The sequence below is a fragment of the Stenella coeruleoalba genome (genome assembly GCF_951394435.1).
Source record: "Stenella coeruleoalba genome assembly, contig: scaffold_34, whole genome shotgun sequence".
Taxonomy (NCBI): Eukaryota; Metazoa; Chordata; class Mammalia; order Artiodactyla; family Delphinidae; genus Stenella; species Stenella coeruleoalba.
In genome coordinates, this window is record NW_027646159.1 from 1,011,902 (window position 1) to 1,035,677 (window position 23,776).

Here is a 23,776-nt window from a genome sequence, read left to right on the forward strand (position 1 = left end):
TCTCCACAGTGGTTGTTGAAATTTACATCCCGCCCATCAGCATAACAAGGCTCCCAGTTCTCCATGGCCTGTCCTGCCCTTCTGGATTTTACACTTTTTTCAGATGGCCCTTTTGACCGGGGGGAAGTGAGACTTCATTGTAGTGCAGATTTCCTTTGCAAGCTTGCTTGGTTGGCCAGAAAGGGCGTATGCGTTTTTTCCTGAATATATTCAGGAAAAAACGCATACGCCCTTTTTGGCCAAGTGCATCATTGTGGACGTTCTGCCTCTTTTCCTATGCTTTCAATGCAATTCCAGTCTACCTCCTGAAATCGGTTTCCTGCAATTCTGCCCCGCTTTCAAGTCCTCTTGGCAGCCTTACTTCAGTCTATTTTTGGACGATAGCTGTCATTTATAACTCTGCAGGTTTGTGAATTACAGTGCCCCTGAGCTCCTTTCTTCAACTCGCTTTCTTTTGAGCTGGCCGCAACACCACAGGATGGCTTCAGGCCCTAATCTGGTTCCGGTACGGCACGCTGAGCCTTTGGTTATTTCCTCTTCCTGGTGGGAAATGAGAGTTAAATTTGCCCGTCCAGACACCTCCAGCTAGCCTCTCATTGGTTCTCGCTATTCCTGTTCATCTTCCGCAGAAATTGCAAACTAGGCCAAACAGGAGGTTAAAGACGCTGACTCTCCAAGTGGGGAGAGTGTTAGTAAAGCGTCTGGAATGTTGCACCCAAGTACCAGGGGAGGAAAACTGAGACATATTTGAACACGTCTCCCGATCACATGGTTGATCATACTTGGGTTCCACATGCATGTTTTAGCTGAAGGAAGAATACCTTAAACCTGGAGAGTTGAGACCCGTGTAATGGGTACCATGCAATATGACTTCAAAGGGTCTTCATTTGCTCACCGAACCTCTCCAATCCTATCACTGCTGCGTTTATGCCCCTGTACACATGCTTGATTCTCTTTCGGAGACATAGCAATCCATAGGTTTTAAGATACTTACTAGTCAGGTACATTCTTAGGCGTTTAATATGCGGTGTTGAGTCCATTTCATTGAGCAAGGAGTAGCTCTTGTCTATTCCATATTTGACTTAAGGAACTTTATCTGTGCTCATTTCAATCTCTGGTTTTATGCAGCACCCCAACTCACCTTTCCCCTTAAGCAAGCATAAGTTGGTTTTCTAAATTTGAGACCCTGTTCTGTTCTGTAATTCAGTTCCTGTGTAGCCAAGTTTACATTCTGTGTATTACTGATATCTTATGATGTTTCTTTTTCTGTGTGACTTATTTCAGTTAGAATCATCATACCTGAATCCACTCATTGTGCTGCTAAGGGCCTGATGACACAGTTTTCATTGCTGAGTGATATTGCTTTGTAAGTAAATACCACAACTTCTTTATCCATTTTTCACTTTCTGCGATGTTGAACTTGTACTGTAAACGATGTTCTTGTAAACAGAGCCGTTCCAAACTTTGGGGTGGCTGTGTCTTTTTGATTTTAATTTCCCTAAGCTATAGGACCATAAGTGGAAGTGCCCTAGGTTCTGTTGCTTTGTTTTTTAGATGTTTCAGGAAACACCATACACTTCTCCCGAGTGGTTGTTGGCAATTTACATCCCGCCCATCAGCATAACAAGGCTCCCAGTTCTCCATGGCCTGTCCTGCCTTTCTGGATTTTACACTTTTTTCAGATGGCCCTTTTGACCGGGGAGAAGTGAGACTTCATTGTAGTGCAGATTTCCTTTGCAAGCTTGCTTGGTTGGCCAAAAAGGGCGTATGCGTTTTTTCCTGAATATATTCAGAAAAAAACGCATACGCCCTTTTTGGCCAAGTGCATCATTGTGGACGTTCTGCCTCTTTTCCTATGCTTTCAATGCAATTCCAGTCTACCTCCTGAAATCGGTTTCCTGCAATTCTGCCCCGCTTTCAAGTCCTCTTGGCAGCCTTACTTCAGTCTATTTTTGGACGATAGCTGTCATTTATAACTCTGCAGGTTTGTGAATTACAGTGCCCCTGAGCTCCTTTCTTCAACTTGCTTTCTTTTGAGCTGGCCGCAACACCACAGGATGGCTTCAGGCCCTAATCTGGTTCCGGTACGGCACGCTGAGCCTTTGGTGATTTCCTCTTCCTGGTGGGAAATGAGAGTTAAATTTGCCCGTCCAGACACCTCCAGCTAGCCTCTCATTGGTTCTCGCTATTCCTGTTCATCTTCCGCAGAAATTGCAAACTGGGCCAAACAGGAGGTTAAAGGCGCTGACTCTCCAAGTGGGGAGAGTGTTAGTAAAGCGTCTGGAATGTTGCACCCGAGTACCAGGGGAGGAAAACTGAGACATATTTGAACACGTCTCCCGATCACATGGTTGATCATACTCTGGGTTCCACATGCATGTTTTAGCTGAAGGAAGAATACCTAAAACCTGGGTAGTTGAAACCCGTGGAATGGGTACCATGCAATATGACTTCAAAGGGTCTTCATTTGCTCACCGAACCTCTCCAATCCTATCACTGCTGCGTTTATGCCCCTGTACACATGCTTGATTCTCTTTCGGAGACATAGCAATCCATAGGTTTTAAGATACTTACTACTCAGGTACATTTTTAGGCGTTTAATATGCGGTGTTGAGTCCATTTCGTTGAGCAAGGAGTAGCTCTTGTCTATTCCATATTTGGCTTAAGGAACTTTATCTGTGCTCATTTCAATCTCTGGTTTTATGCAGCACCCCAACTCACCTTTCCCCTTAAGCAAGCATAAGTTGGTTTTCTAAATTTGAGAACCTGTTCTGTTTTGGAATTCAGTTCCTGTGTAGCCAAGTTTACATTCCGTGTATTAGTGATATCTTATGATGTTTCTTTTTCTGTGTGACTTATTTCAGTTAGAATCATCATACCTCAATCTACTCATTATGCTGCTATGGGCCTGATGACATAGATTTCATTGCTGAGTGATACTGCATTGTACGTAAGTACCACAAGTTCTTTATCCATTTTTCACTTTCTGTGATATTGAACTTGTACTGTAAACGAGGTTCTTGTAAACAGAGGCGTCCCAAACTTTGGGGTGGCTGTGTCTTTTTGATTTTAATTTCCCTAAGCTATAGGACCATAAGTGGAAGTGCCCTAGGCTCTGTTGCTTTGTTTTTTAGATGTTTCAGGAAACACCATACACTTCTCCTGAGTGTCTGTTGGCAATTTACATCCCGCCCATCAGCATAACAAGGCTCCCAGTTCTCCATGGCCTGTCCTGCCTTTCTGGATTTTACACTTTTTTCAGATGGCCCTTTTGACCGGGGGGAAGTGAGACTTCATTGTAGTGCAGATTTCCTTTGCAAGTTTGCTTGGTTGGCCAAAAAGGGCGTATGCGTTTTTTCCTGAATATATTCAGGAAAAAACGCATACGCCCTTTTTGGCCAAGTGCATCATTGTGGACGTTCTGCCTCTTTTCCTATGCTTTCAATGCAATTCCAGTCTACCTCCTGAAATCGGTTTCCTGCAATTCTGCCCCGCTTTCAAGTCCTCTTGGCAGCCTTACTTCAGTATATTTTTGGACGATAGCTGTCATTTATAACTCTGCAGGTTTGTGAATTACAGTGCCCCTGAGCTCCTTTCTTCGACTCGGTTTCTTGTGAGCTGGCCGCAACACCGCAGCATGGCTTCACGCCCTAATCTGGTTCCGGTACGGCGCGCTGAGCCTTTGGTAATTCCTCTTCCTGGTGGGAAATGAGAGTTAAATTTGCCCGTCCAGACACCTCCAGCTAACCTCTCATTGGTTCTCAATATTCCTGTTCATCTTCCGCAGAAATTGCAAACTGGGCCAAACAGGAGGTTAAAGGCGCTGACTCTCCAAGTGGGGAGAGTGTTAGTAAAGCGTCTGGAATGTTGCACCCGAGTACCAGGGGAAGAAAACTGAGACATATTTGAACACGTCTCCCGATCACATGGTTGATCATACTCTGGGATCCACATGCATGTTTTAGCTGAAGGAAGAATACCTTAAAACTGGAGAGTTGAGACCCGTGGAATGGGTACCATGCAATATGACCTCAAGGGTCTTCATTTGCTCACCGAACCTCTCCAATCCTATCACTGCTGCGTTTATGCCCCTGTACACATGCTTGATTCTCTTTCGGAGACATAGCAATCCATAGGTTTTAAGATACTTACTAGTCAGGTACATTCTTAGGCGTTTAATATGGGGTGTTGAGTCCATTTCGTTGAGCAAGCAGTAGCTCTTGTCTATTCCATATTTGGCTTAAGGAACTTTATCTGTGCTCATTTCAATCTCTGGTTTTATGCAGCACCCCAACTCACCTTTCCCCTTAAGCAAGCATAAGTTGGTTTTCTAAATTTGAGACCCTGTTCTGTTCTGTAATTCAGTTCCTGTGTAGCCAAGTTTACATTCCGTGTATTACTGATATCTTATGTTGTTTCTTTTTTTGTGTGACTTATTTCAGTTAGAATCATCATACCTGAATCCACTCATTGTGCTGCTAAGGGCCTGATGACACAGATTTCATTGCTGAGTGATATTGCTTTGTAAGTAAATACCACAACTTCTTTATCCATTTTTCACTTTCTGCGATGTTGAACTTGTACTGTAAACGAGGTTCTTGTAAACAGAGCCGTTCCAAACTTTGGGGTGGCTGTGTCTTTTTGATTTTAATTTCCCTAAGCTATAGGACCATAAGTGGAAGTGCCCTAGGCTCTGTTGCTTTGTTTTTTCGATGTTTCAGGAAACACCATACACTTCTCCCGAGTGTCTGTTGGCAATTTACATCCCGCCCATCAGCATAACAAGGCTCCCAGTTCTCCATGGCCTGTCCTGCCTTTCTGGATTTTACACTTTTTTCAGATGGCCCTTTTGACCGGGGAGAAGTGAGACTTCATTGTAGTGCAGATTTCCTTTGCAAGCTTGCTTGGTTGGCCAAAAAGGGCGTATGCGTTTTTTCCTGAATATATTCAGGAAAAAACGCATATGCCCTTTTTGGCCAAGTGCATCATTGTGGACGTTCTGCCTCTTTTCCTATGCTTTCAATGCAATTCCAGTCTACCTCCTGAAATCAGTTTCCTGCAATTCTGCCCCGCTTTCAAGTCCTCTTGGCAGCCTTACTTCAGTCTATTTTTGGACGATAGCTGTCATTTATAACTCTGCAGGTTTGTGAATTACAGTGCCCCTGAGCTCCTTTCTTCAACTCGCTTTCTTTTGAGATGGCCGCAACACCGCAGGATGGCTTCAGGCCCTAATCTGGTTCCGGTACGACACGCTGAGCCTTTGGTTATTTCCTCTTCCTGGTGGGAAATGAGAGTTAAATTTGCCCGTCCAGACACCTCCAGCTAGCCTCTCATTGGTTCTCGCTATTCCTGTTCATCTTCCGCAGAAATTGCAAACTGGGCCAAACAGGAGGTTAAAGGCGCTGACTCTCCAAGTGGGGAGAGTGTTAGTAAAGCGTCTGGAATGTTGCACCCGAGTACCAGGGTACGAAAACTGAGACATATTTGAACTCGTCTCCCGTTCACATGGTTGATCATACTTGGGTTCCACATGCATGTTTTAGCTGAAGGAAGAATACCTAAAACCTGGGTAGTTGAGACCCGTGTAATGGGTACCATGCAATATGACTTCAAAGGGTCTTCATTGCTCACCGAACCTCTGCAATCCTATCACTGCTGCGTTTATGCCCCTGTACACATGCTTGATTCTCTTTTGGAGACATAGCAATCCATAGGTTTTAGGATACTTACTAGTCAGGTACATTCTTAGGCGTTTAATATGCGGTGTTGAGTCCATTTCGTTGAGCAAGGAGTAGCTCTTGTCTATTCCATATTTGGCTTAAGGAAGTTTATCTGTGCTCATTTCAATCTCTGGTTTTATGCAGCACCCAAACTCACCTTTCCCCTTAAGCAAGCATAAGTTGGTTTTCTAAATTTGAGACCCTGTTCTGTTCTGTAATTCAGTTCCTGTGTAGCCAAGTTTACATTCCGTGTATTACTGATATCTTATGATGTTTCTTTTTCTGTGTGACTTATTTCAGTTAGAATCATCATACCTGAATCCACTCATTGTGCTGCTAAGGGCCTGATGACACAGGTTTCATTGCTGAGTGATATTGCTTTGTAAGTAAATACCACAACTTCTTTATCCATTTTTCACTTTCTGCGATGTTGAACTTGTACTGTAAACGAGGTTCTTGTAAACAGAGCCGTTGCAAACTTTGGGGTGGCTGTGTCTTTTTGATTTTAATTTCCCTAAGCTATAGGACCATAAGTGGAAGTGCCCTAGGTTCTGTTGCTTTGTTTTTTAGATGTTTCAGGAAACACCATACACTTCTCCCGAGTGGTTGTTGGCAATTTACATCCCGCCCATCAGCATAACAAGGCTCCCAGTTCTCCATGGCCTGTCCTGCCTTTCTGGATTTTACACTTTTTTCAGATGGCCCTTTTGACCGGGGGGAAGTGAGACTTCATTGTAGTGCAGATTTCCTTTGCAAGCTTGCTTGGTTGGCCAAAAAGGGCGTATGCGTTTTTTCCTGAATATATTCAGGAAAAAACGCATACGCCCTTTTTGGCCAAGTGCATCATTGTGGACGTTCTGCCTCTTTTCCTATGCTTTCAATGCAATTCCAGTCTACCTCCTGAAATCGGTTTCCTGCAATTCTGCCCCGCTTTCAAGTCCTCTTGGCAGCCTTACTTCAGTCTATTTTTGGACGATAGCTGTCATTTATAACTCTGCAGGTTTGTGAATTACAGTGCCCCTGAGCTCCTTTCTTCAACTCGCTTTCTTGTGACCTGGCCGCAACACCACAGGATGTCTTCAGGCCCTAATCTGGTTCTGGCACGGCACGCTGAGCCTTTGGTTAATTCCTCTTCCTGGTGGGAAATGAGAGTTAAATTTGCCCGTCCAGACACCTCCAGCTAGTCTCTCATTGGTTCTCGCTATTCCTGTTCATCTTCCGCAGAAATTGTAAACTGTGCCAAACAGGAGGTTAAAGGCGCTGACTCTCCAAGTGGGGAGAGTGTTAGTAAAGCGTCTGGAATGTTGCACCCGAGTACCAGGGGAGGAAAACTGAGACATATTTGAACACGTCTCCCGATCACATGGTTGATCATACTCTGGGTTCCACATGCATGTTTTAGCTGAAGGAAGAATACCTAAAACCTGGGTAGTTGAAACCCGTGCAATGGGTACCATGCAATATGACTTCAAAGGGTCTTCATTTGCTCACCGAACCTCTCCAATCCTATCACTGCTGCGTTTATGCCCCTGTACACATGCTTGATTCTCTTTCGGAGACATAGCAATCTATAGGTTTTAAGATACTTACTAGTCAGGTACATTCGTAGGCGTTTAATATGCGGTGTTGAGTCCATTTCGTTGAGCAAGGAGTAGCTCTTGTCTATTCCATATTTGGCTTAAGGAACTTTATCTGTGCTCATTTCAATCTCTGGTTTTATGCAGCACCCCAACCCACCTTTCGCCTTAAGCAAGCATAAGTTGGTTTTCTAAATTTGAGACACTGTTCTGTTCTGTAATTCAGTTCCTGTGTAGCCAAGTTTCCATTCCGTGTATTACTGATATCTTATGATGTTTCTTTTTCTGTGTGACTTATTTCAGTTAGAATCATCATACCTGAATCCACTCATTGTGCTGCTAAGGGCCTGATGACACAGATTTCATTGCTGAGTGATATTGCTTTGTAAGTAAATACCACAACTTCTTTATCCATTTTTCACTTTCTGCGATGTGGAACTTGTACTGTAAACGAGGTTCTTGTAAACAGAGCCGTTCCAAACTTTGGGGTGGCTGTGTCTTTTTGATTTTAATTTCCCTAAGCTATAGGACCATAAGTGGAAGTGCCCTAGGTTCTGTTGCTTTGTTTTTTAGATGTTTCAGGAAACACCATACACTTCTCCCGAGTGGTTGTTGGCAATTTACATCCCGCCCATCAGCATAACAAGGCTCCCAGTTCTCCATGGCCTGTCCTGCCTTTCTGGATTTTACACTTTTTTCAGATGGCCCTTTTGACTGGGGGGAAGTGAGACTTCATTGTAGTGCAGATTTCCTTTGCAAGCTTGCTTGGTTGGCCAAAAAGGGCGTATGCGTTTTTTCCTGAATATATTCAGGAAAAAACGCATACGCCCTTTTTGGCCAAGTGCATCATTGTGGACGTTCTGCCTCTTTTCCTATGCTTTCAATGCAATTCCAGTCTACCTCCTGAAATCGGTTTCCTGCAATTCTGCCCCGCTTTCAAGTCCTCTTGGCAGCCTTACTTCAGTATATTTTTGGACGATAGCTGTCATTTATAACTCTGCAGGTTTGTGAATTACAGTGCCCCTGAGCTCCTTTCTTCAACTTGCTTTCTTGTGAGCTGGCCGCAACACCGCAGAATGGCTTCAGGCCCTAATCTGGTTCCGGCAGGGCACCCTGAGCCTTTGGTTAATTCCTCTTCCTGGTGGGAAATGAGAGTTAAATTTGCCCGTCCAGACACCTCCAGCTAGTCTCTCATTGGTTCTCGCTATTCCTGTTCATCTTCCGCAGAAATTGCAAACTCGGCCAAACAGGAGGTTAAAGGCGCTGACTCTCCAAGTGGGGAGAGTGTTAGTAAAGCGTCTGGAATGTTGCACCCGAGTACCAGGGGAGGAAAACTGAGACATATTTGAACACGTCTCCCGTTCACATGGTTGATCATACTTGGGTTCCACATGCATGTTTTCGCTGAAGGAAGAATACCTTAAACCTGGAGAGTTAAGACCCGTGTAATGGGTACCATGCAATATGACTTCAAAGGGTCTTCATTTGCTCACCGAACCTGTCCAATCCTATCACTGCTGCGTTTATGCCCCTGTACACATGCTTGATTCTCTTTTGGAGACATAGCAATCCATAGGTTTTAAGATACTTACTAGTCAGGTACATTCTTAGGCGTTTAATATGCGGTGTTGAGTCCATTTCATTGAGCAAGGAGTAGCTCTTGTCTATTCCATATTTGACTTAAGGAACTTTATCTGTGCCCATTTCAATCTCTGGTTTTATGCAGCACCCCAACTCACCTTTCCCCTTAAGCAAGCATAAGTTGGTTTTCTAAATTTGAGACCCTGTTCTGTTCTGTAATTCAGTTCCTGTGTAGCCAAGTTTACATTCCGTGTATTACTGATATCTTATGATGTTTCTTTTTCTGTGTGACTTGTTTCAGTTAGAATCATCATAGCTGAATCCACTCATTGTGCTGCTAAGGGCCTGATGACACAGATTTCATTGCTGAGTGATATTGCTTTGTAAGTAAATACCACAACTTCTTTATCCATTTTTCACTTTCTGTGATGTTGAACTTGTACTGTAAACGAGGTTCTTGTAAACAGAGGCGTCCCAAACTTTGGGGTGGCTGTGTCTTTTTGACTTTAATTTCCCTAAGCTATAGGACCATAAGTGGCAGTGCCCTAGGCTCTGTTGCTTTGTTTTTTAGATGTTTCAGGAAACACCATACACTTCTCCCGAGTGTCTGTTGGCAATTTACATCCCGCCCATCAGCATATCAAGGCTCCCAGTTCTCCATGGCCTGTCCTGCCTTTCTGGATTTTACACTTTTTTCAGATGGCCCTTTTGACCGGGGGGAAGTGAGACTTCATTGTAGTGCAGATTTCCTTTGCAAGCTTGCTTGGTTGGCCAAAAAGGGCGTATGCGTTTTTTCCTGAATATATTCAGGAAAAAACGCATACGCCCTTTTTGGCCAAGTGCATCATTGTGGACGTTCTGCCTCTTTTCCTATGCTTTCAATGCAATTCCAGTCTACCTCCTGAAATCGGTTTCCTGCAATTCTGCCCCACTTTCAAGTCCTCTTGGCAGCCTTACTTCAGTCTATTTTTGGACGATAGCTGTCATTTATAACTCTGCAGGTTTGTGAATTACAGTGCCCCTGAGCTCCTTTCTTCAACTCGCTTTCTTTTGACCTGGCCGCAACACCGCAGGATGGCTTCAGGCCCTAATCTGGTTCCGGCACGGCACGCTGAGCCTTTGGTTATTTCCTCTTCCTGGTGGGAAATGAGAGTTAAATTTGCCCGTCCAGACACCTCCAGCTAGCCTCTCATTGGTTCTCGCTATTCCTGTTCATCTTCCGCAGAAATTGCAAACTGGGCCAAACAGGAGGTTAAAGGGACTGACTCTCCAAGTCGGGAGAATGTTAGTAAAGCGTCTGGAATGTTGCACCCGAGTACCAGGGGAGGAAAACTGAGACATATTTGAACACGTCTCCCGTTCACATGGTTGATCATACTTGGGTTCCACATGCATGTTTTAGCTGAAGGAAGAATACCTTAAACCTGGAGAGTTAAGACCCGTGTAATGGGTACCATGCAATATGACTTCAAAGGGTCTTCATTTGCTCACCGAACCTCTCCAATCCTATCACTGCTGCGTTTATGCCCCTGTACACATGCTTGATTCTCTTTCGGAGACATAGCAATCCATAGGTTTTAAGATACTTACTAGTCAGGTACATTCTTAGGCGTTTAATATGCGGTGTTGAGTCCATTTCGTTGAGCAAGGAGTAGCTCTTGTCTATTCCATATTTGACTTAAGGAAATTTATCTGTGCTCATTTCAATCTCTGGTTTTATGCAGCACCCCAACTCACCTTTCCCCTTAAGCAAGCATAAGTTGGTTTTCTAAATTTGAGACCCTGTTCTGTTTTGGAATGCAGTTCCTGTGTAGCCAAGTTTACATTCCGTGTATTACTGATATCTTATGATGTTTCTTTTTCTGTGTGACTTATTACAGTTAGAATCATCATACCTGAATCCACTCATTGCGCTGCTAAGGGCCTGATGACACAGAGTTCATTGCTGAGTGATATTGCTTTGTAAGTAAATACCACAACTTCTTTATCCATTTTTCACTTTCTACGATGTTGAACTTGTACTGTAAACGAGGTTCTTGTAAACAGAGCCGTTGCAAACTTTGGGGTGGCTGTGTCTTTTTGATTTTAATTTCCCTAAGCTATAGGACCATAAGTGGAAGTGCCCTAGGTTCTGTTGCTTTGTTTTTTAGATGTTTCAGGAAACACCATACACTTCTCCCAAGTGGTTGTTGGCACTTTACATCCCGCCCATCAGCATAACAAGGCTCCCAGTTCTCCATGGCCTGTCCTGCCTTTCTGGATTTTACACTTTTTTCAGATGGCCCTTTTGACCGGGGGGAAGTGAGACTTCATTGTAGTGCAGATTTCCTTTGCAAGCTTGCTTGGTTGGCCAAAAAGGGCGTATGCGTTTTTTCCTGAATATATTCAGGAAAAAACGCATACACCCTTTTTGGCCAAGTGCATCATTGTGGACGTTCTGCCTCTTTTCCTATGCTTTCAATGCAATTCCAGTCTACCTCCTGAAATCGGTTTCCTGCAATTCTGCCCCGCTTTCAAGTCCTCTTGGCAGCCTTACTTCAGTCTATTTTTGGACGATAGCTGTCATTTATAACTCTGCAGGTTTGTGAATTACAGTGCCCCTGAGCTCCTTTCTTCAACTCGCTTTCTTGTGACCTGGCCGCAACACCGCAAGATGGCTTCAGGCCCTAATCTGGTTCTGGCACGGCACGCTCAGCCTTTGGTTATTTCCTCTTCCTGGTGGGAAATGAGAGTTAAATTTGCCCGTCCAGACACCTCCAGCTAGTCTCTCATTGGTTCTCCTATTCCTGTTCATCTTCCGCAGAAATTGCAAACTGGGCCAAACAGGAGGTTAAAGGCGCTGACTCTCCAAGTGGGGAGAGTGTTAGTAAAGCGTCTGGAATGTTGCACCCGAGTACCAGGGGAGGAAAACTGAGACATATTTGAACACGTCTCCCGTTCACATGGTTGATCATACTTGGGTTCCACATGCATGTTTTAGCTGAAGGAAGAATACCTAAAACCTGGGTAGTTGAGACCCGTGTAATGGGTACCATGCAATATGACTTCAAAGGGACTTCATTGCTCACTGAACCTCTCCAATACTATCACTGCTGCATTTATGGCCCTGTACACATGCTTGATTCTCTTTTGGAGACATAGCAATCCATAGGTTTTACGATACTTACTAGTCAGGTACATTCTTAGGCGTTTAATATGCGGTGTTGAGTCCATTTCGTTGAGCAAAGAGTAGCTCTTGTCTATTCCATATTTGACTTAAGGAACTTTATCTGTGCTCATTTCAATCTCTGGTTTTATGCAGCACCCCAACTCACCTTTCCCCTTAAGCAAGCATAAGTTGGTTTTCTAAATTTGAGACCCTGTTCTGTTCTGTAATTCAGTTCCTGTGTAGCCAAGTTTACATTCCGTGTATTACTGATATCTTATGATGTTTCTTTTTCTGTGTAACTTATTTCAGTTAGAATCATCATACCTGAATCCACTCATTGTGCTGCTAAGGGCCTGATGACACAGATTTCATTGCTGAGTGATATTGCTTTGTAAGTAAATACCACAACTTCTTTATCCATTTTTCACTTTCTGCGATGTTGAACTTCTACTGTAAACGAGGTTCTTGTAAACAGAGCCGTTCCAAACTTTGGGGTGGCTGTGTCTTTTTGATTTTAATTTCCCTAAGCTATAGGACCATAAGTGGAAGTGCCCTAGGTTCTGTTGCTTTGTTTTTTAGATGTTTCAGGAAACACCATACACTTCTCCCCAGTGGTTGTTGGCAATTTACATCCCGCCCATCAGCATAACAAGGCTCCCAGTTCTCCATGGCCTGTCCTGCCTTTCTGGATTTTACACTTTTTTCAGATGGCCCTTTTGACCGGGGGGAAGTGAGACTTCATTGTAGTGCAGATTTCCTTTGCAAGCTTGCTTGGTTGGCCAAAAAGGGCGTATGCGTTTTTTCCTGAATATATTCAGGAAATATTCAGGAAAAAACGCATACGCCCTTTTTGGCCAAGTGCATCATTGTGGACGTTCTGCCTCTTTTCCTATGCTTTCAATGCAATTCCAGTCTACCTCCTGAAATCGGTTTCCTGCAATTCTGCCCCACTTTCAAGTCCTCTTGGCAGCCTTACTTCAGTATATTTTTGGACGATAGCTGTCATTTATAACTCTGCAGGTTTGTGAATTACAGTGCCCCAGAGCTCCTTTATTCAACTTGCTTTCTTGTGACCTGACCGCAACACCGCAGGATGGCTTCAGGCCCTAATCTGGTTCCGGCACGGCACGCTGAGCCTTTGGTTATTTCCTCTTCCTGGTGGGAAATGAGAGTTAAATTTGCCCGTCCAGACACCTCCAGCTAGTCTCTCATTGGTTCTCGCTATTCCTGTTCATCTTCCGCAGAAATTGCAAACTCGGCCAAACAGGAGGTTAAAAGCGCTGACTCTCCAAGTGGGGAGAGTGTTAGTAAAGCGTCTGGAATGTTGCACCCGAGTACCAGGGGAGGAAAACTGAGACATATTTGAACACGTCTCCGTTCACATGGTTGATCATACTTGGGTTCCACATGCATGTTTTAGCTGAAGGAAGAATACCTTAAACCTGGAGAGTTAAGACCCGTGGAATGGGTACCATGCAATATGACTTCAAAGGGTCTTCATTTGCTCACCGAACCTCTCCAATCCTATCACTGCTGCGTTTATGCCCCTGTACACATGCTTGATTCTCTTTTGGAGACATAGCAATCCATAGGTTTTAAGATACTTACTAGTCAGGTACATTCTTAGGCCTTTAATATGCGGTATTGAGTCCATTTCGTTGAGCAAGGAGTAGCTCTTGTCTATTCCATAGTTGACTTAAGGAACTTTATCTGTGCTCATTTCAATCTCTGGTTTTATGCAGCACCCCAACTCACCTTTCCCCTTAAGCAAGCATAAGTTGGTTTTCTAAATTTGAGACCCTGTTCTGTTCTGTAATTCAGTTCCTGTGTAGCCAAGTTTACATTCCGTGTATTACTGATATCTTATGATGTTTCTTTTTCTGTGTGACTTATTTCAGTTTGAATCATCATACCTGAATCCACTCATTGTGCTGCTAAGGGCCTGATGACACAGATTTCATTGCTGAGTGATATTGCTTTGTAAGTAAATACCACAACTTCTTTATCCATTTTTAACTTTCTGTGATATTGAATTTGTACTGTAAACGAGGTTCTTGTAAACAGAGCCGTTCCAAACTTTGGGGTGGCTGTGTCTTTTTGATTTTAATTTCCCTAAGCTATAGGACCATAAGTGGAAGTGCCCTAGGTTCTGTTGCTTTGTTTTTTAGATGTTTCAGGAAACACCATACACTTCTCCCAAGTGGTTGTTGGCAATTTACATCCCGCCCATCAGCATAACAAGGCTCCCAGTTCTCCATGACCTGTCCTGCCTTTCTGGATTTTACACTTTTTTCAGATGGCCCTTTTGACCGGGGGGAAGTGAGACTTCATTGTAGTGCAGATTTCCTTTGCAAGCTTGCTTGGTTGGCCAAAAAGGGCGTATGCGTTTTTTCCTGAATATATTCAGGAAAAAACGCATACGCCCTTTTTGGCCAAGTGCATCATTGTGGACGTTCTGCCTCTTTTCCTACGCTTTCAATGCAATTCCAGTCTACCTCCTGAAATCGGTTTCCTGCAATTCTGCCCCGCTTTCAAGTCCTCTTGGCAGCCTTACTTCAGTCTATTTTTGGACGATAGCTGTCATTTATAACTCTGCAGGTTTGTGAATTACAGTGCCCCTGAGCTCCTTTATTCAACTTGCTTTCTTGTGACCTGACCGCAACACCGCAGGATGGCTTCAGGCCCTAATCTGGTTCCGGCACGGCACGCTGAGCCTTTGGTTATTTCCTCTTCCTGGTGGGAAATGAGAGTTAAATTTGCCCGTCCAGACACCTCCAGCTAGTCTCTCATTGGTTCTCGCTATTCCTGTTCATCTTCCGCAGAAATTGCAAACTCGGCCAAACAGGAGGTTAAAGGCGCTGACTCTCAAGTGGGGAGAGTGTTAGTAAAGCGTCTGGAATGTTGCACCCGAGTACCAGGGTACGAAAACTGAGACATATTTGAACACGTCTCCCGATCACATGGTTGATCATACTCTAGGTTCCACATGCATGTTTTAGCTGAAGGAAGAATACCCTAAACCTGGGTAGTTGAAACCCGTGCAATGGGTACCATGCAATATGACTTCAAAGGGTCTTCATTTGCTCACCGAACCTCTCCAATCCTATCACTGCTGCGTTTATGCCCCTGTACACATGCTTGATTCTCTTTTGGAGACATAGCAATCCATAGGTTTTAAGATACTTACTAGTCAGGTACATTCTTAGGCGTTTAATATGCGGTGTTGAGTCCATTTCGTTGAGCAAGGAGTAGCTCTTGTCTATTCCATATTTGACTTAAGGAACTTTATCTGTGCTCATTTCAATCTCTGGTTTTATGCAGCACCCCAACTCACCTTTCCCCTTAAGCAAGCATAAGTTGGTTTTCTAAATTTGAGACCCTGTTCTGTTCTGTAATTCAGTTCCTGTGTAGCCAAGTTTACATTCCGTGTATTACTGATATCTTATGATGTTTCTTTTTCTGTGTGACTTATTTCAGTTAGAATCATCATACCTGAATCCACTCATTGTGCTGCTAAGGGCCTGATGACACAGATTTCATTGCTGAGTGATATTGCTTTGTAAGTAAATACCACAACTTCTTTATCCATTTTTCACTTTCTGCGATGTTGAACTTGTACTGTAAACGAGGTTCTTGTAAACAGAGCCGTTCCAAACTTTGGGGTGGCTGTGTCTTTTTGATTTTAATTTCCCTAAGCTATAGGACCATAAGTGGAAGTGCCCTAGGTTCTGTTGCTTTGTTTTTTAGATGTTTCAGGAAACACCATACACTTCTCCCGAGTGGTTGTTGGCAATTTACATCCCGCCCATCAGCATAACAAAGCTCCCAGTTCTCCATGGCCTGTCCTGCCTTTCTGGATTTTACACTTTTTTCAGATGGCCCTTTTGACCGGGGGGAAGTGAGACTTCATTGTAGTGCAGATTTCCTTTGCAAGCTTGCTTGGTTGGCCAAAAAGGGCGTATGCGTTTTTTCCTGAATATATTCAGGAAAAAACGCATACGCCCTTTTTGGCCAAGTGCATCATTGTGGACGTTCTGCCTCTTTTCCTATGCTTTCAATGCAATTCCAGTCTACCTCCTGAAATCGGTTTCCTGCAATTCTGCCCCGCTTTCAAGTCCTCTTGGCAGCCTTACTTCAGTATATTTTTGGACGATAGCTGTCATTTATAACTCTGCAGGTTTGTGAATTACAGTTCCCCTGAGCTCCTTTCTTCAACTCGCTTTCTTTTGAGATGGCCGCAACACCGCAGGATGGCTTCAGGCCCTAATCTGGTTCCGGTATGGCACGCTGAGCCTTTGGTTATTTCCTCTTCCTGGTGGGAAATGAGAGTTAAATTTGCCCGTCCAGACACCTCCAGCTAGCCTCTCATTGGTTCTCGCTATTCCTGTTCATCTTCCGCAGAAATTGCAAACTGGGCCAAACAGGAGGTTAAAGGCGCTGACTCTCCAAGTGGGGAGAGTGTTAGTAAAGCGTCTGGAATGTTGCACCCGAATACCAGGGGAGGAAAACTGAGACATATTTGAACACGTCTCCCGTTCACATGGTTGATCATACTTGGGTTCCACATGCATGTTTTAGCTGAAGGAAGAATACCTAAAACCTGGGTAGTTGAGACCCGTGTAATGGGTACCATGCAATATGACTTCAAAGGGTCTTCATTGCTCACCGAACCTCTCCAATCCTATCACTGCTGCATTTATGGCCCTGTACACATGCTTGATTCTCTTTTGGAGACATAGCAATCCATAGGTTTTACGATACTTACTAGTCAGGTACATTCTTAGGCGTTTAATATGCGGTGTTGAGTCCATTTCGTTGAGCAAGGAGTAGCTCTTGTCTATTCCATATTTGACTTAAGGAACTTTATCTGTGCTCATTTCAATCTCTGGTTTTATGCAGCACCCCAACTCACCTTTCCCCTTAAGCAAGCATAAGTTGGTTTTCTAAATTTGAGACCCTGTTCTGTTCTGTAATTCAGTTCCTGTGTAGCCAAGTTTACATTCCGTGTATTACTGATATCTTATGATGTTTCTTTTTCTGTGTGACTTATTTCAGTTAGAATCATCATACCTGAATCCACTCATTGTGCTGCTAAGGGCCTGATGACACAGATTTCATTGCTGAGTGATATTGCTTTGTAAGTAAATACCACAACTTCTTTATCCATTTTTCACTTTCTGCGATGTTGAACTTGTACTGTAAACGAGGTTCTTGTAAACAGAGCCGTTCCAAAATTTGGGGTGGCTGTGTCTTTTTGATTTTAATTTCCCTAAGCTATAGGACCATAAGTGGAAGTGCCCTAGGTTCTGTTGCTTTGTTTTTTAGATGTTTCAGGAAACACCATACACTTCTCCCGAGTGGTTGTTGGCAATTTACATCCCGCCCATCAGCATAACAAGGCTCCCAGTTCTCCATGGCCTGTCCTGCCTTTCTGGATTTTACACTTTTTTCAGATGGCCCTTTTGACCGGGGGGAAGTGAGACTTCATTGTAGTGCAGATTTCCTTTGCAAGCTTGCTTGGTTGGCCAAAAAGGGCGTATGCGTTTTTTCCTGAATATATTCAGGAAAAAACGCATACGCCCTTTTTGACCAAGTGCATCATTGTGGACGTTCTGCCTCTTTTCCTACGCTTTCAATGCAATTCCAGTCTACCTCCTGAAATCGGTTTCCTGCAATTCTGCCCCGCTTTCAAGTCCTCTTGGCAGCCTTACTTCAGTCTATTTTTGGACGATAGCTGTCATTTATAACTCTGCAGGTTTGTGAATTACAGTGCCCCTGAGCTCCTTTATTCAACTTGCTTTCTTGTGACCTGACCGCAACACCGCAGGATGGCTTCAGGCCCTAATCTGGTTCCGGCACGGCACGCTGAGCCTTTGGTTATTTCCTCTTCCTGGTGGGAAATGAGAGTTAAATTTGCCCGTCCAGACACCTCCAGCTAGTCTCTCATTGGTTCTCGCTATTCCTGTTCATCTTCCGCAGAAATTGCAAACTGGGCCAAACAGGAGGTTAAAGGCGCTGACTCTCCAAGTGGGGAGAGTGTTAGTAAAGCGTCTGGAATGTTGCACCCGAGTACCAGGGGAGGAAAACTGAGACATATTTGAACACGTCTCCGTTCACATGGTTGATCATACTTGGGTTCCACATGCATGTTTTAGCTGAAGGAAGAATACCTTAAACCTGGAGAGTTAAGACCCGTGGAATGGGTACCATGCAATATGACTTCAAAGGGACTTCATTTGCTCACCGAACCTCTCCAATCCTATCACTGCTGCGTTTATGCCCCTGTACACATGCTTGATTCTCTTTTGGAGACATAGCAATCCATGGGTTTTAAGATACTTACTAGTCAGGTACATTCTTAGGCGTTTAATATGCGGTGTTGAGTCCATTTCGTTGAGCAAGGAGTAGCTCTTGTCTATTCCATAGTTGACTTAAGGAACTTTATCTGTGCTCATTTCAATCTCTGGTTTTATGCAGCACCCCAACTCACCTTTCCCTTTAAGCAAGCATAAGTTGGTTTTCTAAATTTGAGACCCTGTTCTGTTCTGTAATTCAGTTCCTGTGTAGCCAAGTTTACATTCCGTGTATTACTGATATCTTATGATGTTTCTTTTTCTGTGTGACTTATTTCAGTTAGAATCATCATACCTGAATCCACTCATTGTGCTGCTAAGGGCCTGATGACATAGATTTCATTGCTGAGTGATATTGCTTTGTAAGTAAATACCACAACTTCTTTATCCATTTTTCACTTTCTGCGATGTTGAACTTGTACTGTAAACGAGGTTCTTGTAAACAGAGGCGTCCCAAAATTTGGGGTGGCTGTGTCTTTTTGATTTTAATTTCCCTAAGCTATAGGACCATAAGTGGAAGTGCCCTAGGTTCTGTTGCTTTGTTTTTTAGATGTTTCAGGAAACACCATACACTTCTCCCGAGTGGTTGTTGGCAATTTACATCCCGCCCATCAGCATAACAAGGCTCCCAGTTCTCCATGGCCTGTCCTGCCTTTCTGGATTTTACACTTTTTTCAGATGGCCCTTTTGACCGGGGGGAAGTGAGACTTCATTGTAGTGCAGATTTCCTTTGCAAGCTTGCTTGGTTGGCCAAAAAGGGCGTATGCGTTTTTTCCTGAATATATTCAGGAAAAAACGCATACGCCCTTTTTGGCCAAGTGCATCATTGTGGACGTTCTGCCTCTTTTCCTCTGCTTTCAATGCAATTCCAGTCTACCTCCTGAAATCGGTTTCCTGCAATTCTGCCCCGCTTTCAAGTCCTCTTGGCAGCCTTACTTCAGTCTATTTTTGGACGATAGCTGTCATTTATAACTCTGCAGGTTTGTGAATTACAGTGCCCCTGAGCTCCTTTCTTCAACTTGCTTTCTTGTGACCTGGCCGCAACACCGCAGGATGGCTTCAGGCCCTAATCTGGTTCCGGCACGGCATGCTGAGCCTTTGGTTATTTCCTCTTCCTGGTGGGAAATGAGAGTTAAATTTGCCCGTCCAGACACCTCCAGCTAGTCTCTCATTGGTTCTCGCTATTCCTGTTCATCTTCCGCAGAAATTGCAAACTGGGCCAAACAGGAGGTTAAAGGCGCTGACTCTCCAAGTGGGGAGAGTGTTAGTAAAGCATCTGGAATGTTGCACCCGAGTACCAGGGGAGGAAAACTGAGACATATTTGAACACGTCTCCCGTTCACATGGTTCATCATACTTGGGTTCCACATGCATGTTTTAGCTGAAGGAAGAATACCTTAAACCTGGAGAGTTAAGACCCGTGGAATGGGTACCATGCAATATGACTTCAAAGGGTCTTCATTTGCTCACCGAACCTCTCCAATCCTATCACTGCTACATTTATGGCCCTGTACACATGCTTGATTCTCTTTTGGAGACATAGCAATCCATAGGTTTTACGATACTTACTAGTCAGGTACATTCTTAGGCGTTTAATATGCGGTGTTGAGTCCATTTCGTTGAGCAAGGAGTAGCTCTTGTCTATTCCATATTTGACTTAAGGAACTTTATCTGTGCTCATTTCAATCTCTGGTTTTATGCAGCACCCCAACTCACCTTTCCCCTTAAGCAAGCATAAGTTGGTTTTCTAAATTTGAGACCCTGTTCTGTTCTGTAATTCAGTTCCTGTGTAGCCAAGTTTACATTCCGTGTATTACTGATATCTTATGATGTTTCTTTTTCTGTGTGACTTATTTCAGTTAGAATCATCATACCTGAATCCACTCATTGTGCTGCTAAGGGCCTGATGACACAGATTTCATTGCTGAGTGATATTGCTTTGTAAGTAAATACCACAACTTCTTTATCCATTTTTCACTTTCTGCGATGTTGAACTTGTACTGTAAACGAGGTTCTTGTAAACAGAGCCGTTCCAAACATTGGGGTGGCTGTGTCTTTTTGATTTTAATTTCCCTAAGCTATAGGACCATAAGTGGAAGTGCCCTAGGTTCTGTTGCTTTGTTTTTTAGATGTTTCAGGAAACACCATACACTTCTCCCGAGTGGTTGTTGGCAATTTACATCCCGCCCATCAGCATAACAAGGCTCCCAGTTCTCCATGACCTGTCCTGCCTTTCTGGATTTTACACTTTTTTCAGATGGCCCTTTTGACCGGGGGGAAGTGAGACTTCATTGTAGTGCAGATTTCCTTTGCAAGCTTGCTTGGTTGTCCAAAAAGGGCGTATGCGTTTTTTCCTGAATATATTCAGGAAAAAACGCATACGCCCTTTTTGGCCAAGTGCATCATTGTGGACGTTCTGCCTCTTTTCCTACGCTTTCAATGCAATTCCAGTCTACCTCCTGAAATCGGTTTCCTGCAATTCTGTCCCGCTTTCAAGTCCTCTTGGCAGCCTTACTTCAGTCTATTTTTGGACGATAGCTGTCATTTATAACTCTGCAGGTTTGTGAATTACAGTGCCCCTGAGCTCCTTTATTCAACTTGCTTTCTTGTGACCTGACCGCAACACCGCAGGATGGCTTCAGGCCCTAATCTGGTTCCGGCACGGCACGCTGAGCCTTTGGTTATTTCCTCTTCCTGGTGGGAAATGAGAGTTAAATTTGCCCGTCCAGACACCTCCAGCTAGTCTCTCATTGGTTCTCGCTATTCCTGTTCATCTTCCGCAGAAACTGCAAACTCGGCCAAACAGGAGGTTAAAGGCGCTGACTCTCCAAGTTGGGAGAGTGTTAGTAAAGCGTCTGGAATGTTGCACCCGAGTACCAGGGGAGGAAAACTGAGACATATTTGAACACGTCTCCGTTCACATGGTTGATCATACTTGGGTTCCACATGCATGTTTTAGCTGAAGGAAGAATACCTTAAACCTGGAGAATTAAGACCCGTGGAATGGGTACCATGCAATATGACTTCAAAGGGACTTCATTTGCTCACCGAACCTCTCCAATCCTATCACTGCTGCGTTTATGCCCCTGTACACATGCTTGATTCTCTTTTGGAGACATAGCAATCCATGGGTTTTAAGATACTTACTAGTCAGGTACATTCTTAGGCGTTTAATATGCGGTGTTGAGTCCATTTCGTTGAGCAAGGAGTAGCTCTTGTCTATTCCATAGTTGACTTAAGGAACTTTATCTGTGCTCATTTCAATCTCTGGTTTTATGCAGCACCCCAACTCACCTTTCCCCTTAAGCAAGCATAAGTTGGTTTTCTAAATTTGAGACCCTGTTCTGTTCTGTAATTCAGTTCCTGTGTAGCCAAGTTTACATTCCGTGTATTACTGATATCTTATGATGTTTCTTTTTCTGTGTGACTTATTTCAGTTAGAATCATCATACCTGAATCCACTCATTGTGCTGCTAAGGGCCTGATGACACAGATTTCATTGCTGAGTGATATTGCTTTGTAAGTAAATACCACAACTTCTTTATCCATTTTTCACTTTCTGCGATGTTGAACTTGTACAGTAAACGAGGTTCTTGTAAACAGAGACGTCCCAAACTTTGGGGTGGCTGTGTCTTTTTGATTTTAATTTCCCTAAGCTATAGGACCATAAGTGGAAGTGCCCTAGGCTCTGTTGCTTTGTTTTTTAGATGTTTCAGGAAACACCATACACTTCTCCCGAGTGTCTGTTGGCAATTTACATCCCACCCATCAGCATAACAAGGCTCCCAGTTCTCCATGGCCTGTCCTGCCTTTCTGGATTTTACACTTTTTTCAGATGGCCCTTTTGACCGGGGGGAAGTGAGACTTCATTGTAGTGCAGATTTCCTTTGCAAGCTTGCTTGGTTGGCCAAAAAGGGCGTATGCGTTTTTTCCTGAATATATTCAGGAAAAAACGCATACGCCCTTTTTGGCCAAGTGCATCATTGTGGACGTTCTGCCTCTTTTCCTACGCTTTCAATGCAATTCCAGTCTACCTCCTGAAATCGGTTTCCTGCAATTCTGTCCCGCTTTCAAGTCCTCTTGGCAGCCTTACTTCAGTCTATTTTTGGACGATAGCTGTCATTTATAACTCTGCAGGTTTGTGAATTACAGTGCCCCTGAGCTCCTTTATTCAACTTGCTTTCTTGTGACCTGACCGCAACACCGCAGGATGGCTTCAGGCCCTAATCTGGTTCCGGCACGGCACGCTGAGCCTTTGGTTATTTCCTCTTCCTGGTGGTAAATGAGAGTTAAATTTGCCCGTCCAGACACCTCCAGCTAGTCTCTCATTGGTTCTCGCTATTCCTGTTCATCTTCCGCAGAAATTGCAAACTGGGCCAAACAGGAGGTTAAAGGCGCTGACTCTCCAAGTGGGGAGAGTGTTAGTAAAGCGTCTGGAATGTTGCACCCGAGTACCAGGGGAGGAAAACTGAGACATATTTGAACACGTCTCCGTTCACATGGTTGATCATACTTGGGTTCCACATGCATGTTTTAGCTGAAGGAAGAATACCTTAAACCTGGAGAGTTAAGACCCGTGGAATGGGTACCATGCAATATGACTTCAAAGGGACTTCATTTGCTCACCGAACCTCTCCAATCCTATCACTGCTGCGTTTATGCCCCTGTACACATGCTTGATTCTCTTTTGGAGACATAGCAATCCATGGGTTTTAAGATACTTACTAGTCAGGTACATTCTTAGGCGTTTAATATGCGGTGTTGAGTCCATTTCGTTGAGCAAGGAGTAGCTCTTGTCTATTCCATAGTTGACTTAAGGAACTTTATCTGTGCTCATTTCAATCTCTGGTTTTATGCAGCACCCCAACTCACCTTTCCCCTTAAGCAAGCATAAGTTGGTTTTCTAAATTTGAGACCCTGTTCTGTTCTGTAATTCAGTTCCTGTGTAGCCAAGTTTACATTCCGTGTATTACTGATATCTTATGATGTTTCTTTTTCTGTGTGACTTATTTCAGTTAGAATCATCATACCTGAATCCACTCATTGTGCTGCTAAGGGCCTGATGACACAGATTTCATTGCTGAGTGATATTGCTTTGTAAGTAAATACCACAACTTCTTTATCCATTTTTCACTTTCTGCGATGTTGAACTTGTACAGTAAACGAGGTTCTTGTAAACAGAGACGTCCCAAACTTTGGGGTGGCTGTGTCTTTTTGATTTTAATTTCCCTAAGCTATAGGACCATAAGTGGAAGTGCCCTAGGCTCTGTTGCTTTGTTTTTTAGATGTTTCAGGAAACACCATACACTTCTCCCGAGTGTCTGTTGGCAATTTACATCCCACCCATCAGCATAACAAGGCTCCCAGTTCTCCATGGCCTGTCCTGCCTTTCTGGAT

The 23,776-nt window shown here is 43.8% G+C and overlaps 1 long non-coding RNA gene across 5 annotated transcripts in view; it reads left to right on the forward strand.

Annotated features, from left to right (window-relative positions):
* Positions 1-23,776, forward strand: part of LOC307181296 — a 1,479,290-nt gene that overhangs the window by 378,716 nt on the left and 1,076,798 nt on the right. The gene's annotated exons all lie outside the window — the stretch shown is intronic.